Genomic DNA, 4,229 nt, shown 5'->3' on the forward strand with positions numbered 1-4,229 from the left:
GAGGTCTAGAATAGCACGCTGAGCTAGGAAGTTGTTTTACCGATGCGTCGATAAGGAAGCTAGGATCTCAGGGAAATTCCTTATGGGTACGATACGTAGGATTTTAGGGCGTTTAGTTCTGAAGCGGAGTCGTCAAGGATCTAGAAGGTAGGAGAGACTCAGATGTGCATGGTATTCCAAAGATTCGAGATTTTTGCTGATGTTGTTCTGAAGAGGTACCTGGACTACCGCCAGTACGCAACGTAGAGTTCGTGATCGACACTGTACCCGGAACCGGGCCGATTTCGATCGCACCTTACCGTATGGCACCTGCAGAGCTAGTGGAGTTGAAGTCTCAGTTGGAGGACCTTTCGGTGAAAGGATTCATTCGACCAAGTGTCTCACCGTGGGGAGCGCCAGTGCTTTTAGTCAAGAAGAAAGACGGAAAGTCTAGATTGTGTGTGGACTATCGACAACTCAACAAGGCAACGGTCAAGAACAGATACCCGTTACCGACGATAAATGATTTGATGGACCAACTACGAGGGGCTGCTGTATTCTCCAAGATAGACTTGAAGTCGGGCCATCATCAGATCAGAGTGAAGACTGAGGATCTATAGAAGACTGCTTTCAGAACTCGCTACGGACACTACGAGTACCTAGTGATGCCGTTTGGGGTGACGAATGCACCTGCTGTTTTCATGGACTACATGAACCGCATCTTTCATGAGTTCTTGGATCGGTTTGTAGTGGTGTTTATTGACGACATTCTGATCTATTCGAAGGACGCTAAGGAACATGAAGAACATCTGCGCCAAGTTTTACAAGTGCTGCGAGAGAAAAAGTTGTACGCGAACCCTTCCAAGTGTGAATTCTGGCTTGAGGAAGTCCACTTCTTAGGCCATGTTATCTCAAAGGAAGGCATAGCTGTGGATCCAGTGAAGGTGGAGACTGTTTTGGCTTGGGAACAACCGAAGACAGTGACAGAAATCAGAAGTTTTGTGGGTTTAGCTGGATATTATAGATGCTTCATTGAGGGATTTGCCAAGATTGTTGGACATTTGACTCAACTTACGAGGAAAGATCAACCTTTTGCATGGACTGAGGCATGTGAGACAAGTTTTCAGACCATGAAGGAACGTTTGACGACGTCACCTGTGCTTATTCTGCCATAACCGGAGGAACCTTATGAGGTCTACTATGATGCTTCACATCAAGGCTTGGGATGTGTACTGATGCAACATCGGAAAGTGGTGGCTTATGCTTCGAGACAGTTGAAGACTCACGAGAGGAACTACCCGACGCACGATTTGGAGTTAGCTGCCATTGTGTTTTCGCTCAAAATTTGGAGGCATTACCTCTATGGTTGTACTTTCACGATATTTAACGATCACAAGAGTCTTAAATACTTGTTCGATCAGAAGGAGCTGAACATGAGACAACGAAGATGGATGGAATTCATCAAGGACTACGAGTTTACGCTGCAATATCACCCTTGGAAGGCAAATGTAGTTGCTGATGCTTTGAGTAGGAAGATGCATGTCTCGTCAATGATGGTTAAAGAGCTGGAGTTGTTGGAACAATTTCGAGATATGAGTTTGGGTGTGACACCGTCTGAGGGAATGTTGAAGTTTGGTATGATCAGAATCGCCAGTGGACTGATGGAAGAGACTAGAGAGCAACAATTGCAAGATGCGTTTCTGCTAGAGATGAGAAACTTAGTGATTCAGGGGAAAGACCCGGAGTTCAAGATAGGGACTGACAACATCCTACGATGCAAGGACAGAGTTTGTGTACCCAACAACCCAGAATTGAGAAGGTTGATCATGGATGAAGGACACAAGAGCAAGTGAAGCATTCATCCTGGAATGACAAAGATGTATCAAGACTTGAAACTGAACTTCTGGTGGCCGGGAATGAAGAAACAAGTGGCTGAGTATGTAGCTGCATGTTTGACTTGTCAGAAGGCTAAGGTAGAGCATCAGAGACCTGCCGGTATGTTACAGAGTTTAGACGTGCTAGAATGGAAATGGGATAGCATCTCCATGGATTTTGTGGTGGCCTTGCCAAGAACACAGAAGAGACACGATTCGATTTGGGTAATCGTGGACCGTTTGACCAAGTCAGCACATTTTCTACCAGTGAGAACTACTTACAACGTGGAAAAGTTGGCTGAGATTTATGTGGCTGAGATTGTGCGACTACACGGAGTTCCGACGAGTATTGTGTCTGACCGTGATCCGAAGTTTACATCGCACTTTTGGGGAGCTCTTCATGAGGCGTTAGGAACCAAGCTGAGATTGAGTTTGGCGTATCATCCACAAACTGACGGGAAAACAGAGAGAACTATTCATTCGCTAGAGGACCTCCTGCGTGCTTGTGTATTAGACAACAGAGGAAGCTGGGATGATCTCCTGCCATTGATCGAATTCACATACAACAATAGCTTTCATGCGAGCATCGGGATGGCACCGTATGAAGCTTTGTATGGTCGAAAGTGTAGGACACCGTTGTGTTGGTATCAAGATGGGGAGAGTTTGTTGATTGGGCCAGAACTTCTGCAACAGACGACTGAGAAGGTTAAACAGATCAGGGAAAAGATGAGAGCTTCGCAGAGCAGACAGAAGAGTTATGCTGATCAGCGGCGCAGAACCTTAGAGTTTGAAGAGGGCGACCATGTGTTTTTACGAGTTACTCAAACTACTGGAGTTGGCCGGGCTATTAAGTCAAGGAAGCTCACGCCAAAGTTCATTGGACCTTACCAAATCACTCGCCGTGTTGGGCTAGTTGCGTATCAGATTGCGCTACCACCGTTTCTTTCCAACATTCACGATGTTTTCCACGTGTCGCAGTTGAGGAAGTACATTCCAGACCCGACACATGTAATCGAGCCAGACAACGTTGAACTGAAGGATGATTTGACTTTTGAGGCATCGCCGATCAGCATTGAGGACAGAAGAGTGAAACAGCTAAGAGAGAAGCAGATTGCATTAGTGAAAGTGATATGGAACAACGACACGGGAGACGCTACATGGGAATTAGAAGACAAGATCAAGGAACAGTATCCCGAACTTTTCACGGAACCCTAAGTTTTGAGGACGAAACTTTCTTTTTGGAGGGGAGTATTGTAAGACCCGGTGGAAGCGTGACAGGAGTTTACCGTTTGGGAAAGTTTAATGAAGAAGAAAGTTCAGGAATTGCTTGAGGATAGTACCATAGTCATTTTAGGAGTTAGTGCGAGTCGTCTACACACCCGCCTTATGGCGAGAGTGTCCAGAATAGGCTAATTCCGCTCTTAAAGCATTGTTCAAGCGAAATTCCAAATCCTTGGAAAAATAAGAAGTTCTCTTTATTTTTCCTTCGACCAGTGTTTCATTTCGGAACTCTGGACTGTACACACGATAGGTTTCACTTCTCGGAAGTCCGACGACGCTAAATTATTTTCTTTAAAAACTCTAAATTCAAACGCAGAAGGAAGACTTTTTCTATTCGGAGCTTCTAACAAAGTTTCCATCCGCGTAGCCAGATTTTGTTTGACGTTTCCAATCTTTCTTCAGAACGAAGTTTTGTCATCCGACTTTCACAGCAAAAAGTAGTTTTTCGGGGCAATTTAACTTACACTACTTTTGGATCATTTTCCTCAAATTCAAGAAACCTGTTTTGAGTTCTGGAATTCTTTCGCCAGAATCTCGCTTAGAATTCACCGATAAACGTGCTGCAAAAATCGGAATCGCGAAATATTCATTTTCCCGCGATTTCACTCTCATATAAATAGTAAAAAAAATCACAAAAACTCACCACATTTCCACTTTGAGGCCGCGAGCTTGGAGGAGAGAAGAGGGAGGAAGAACTTCGTCGTTTCTTGACCGATCTTCGAGCTGTTTGTCTCTATTTCACGGCACAGAGGTAATCTACTTGCTTCTTACCTCTGATCATCTTTTATATAGTGTATCTTTATCTCTTTCTGAGCTCAAAGTTTCGAGCTTTTCGTAAAAGTATTCGATTTTCCCGATTTTTCTTTTGAACTACCATCTATACTTACCCAACAACCTAGAACACTCGCCGTTGTGCGCCGATTTCGATCGAGTCGCCGAGGATCTGAAAAACTGTATAAAAACCCATTTGCGCACATATTGAAACTTTATCGTCGAAAAGCCACAATCCGACTTAGTGCCTTTAGGATTAGTTGCTACAAATTCCGTTGGGAACATCCCCATCAAATTTGTTTTCCGGAGTTTTAACTTTGAGTT

Source organism: Lotus japonicus, chromosome 3, assembly GCF_012489685.1.
Source record: "Lotus japonicus ecotype B-129 chromosome 3, LjGifu_v1.2".
NCBI lineage: Eukaryota > Viridiplantae > Streptophyta > Magnoliopsida > Fabales > Fabaceae > Lotus > Lotus japonicus.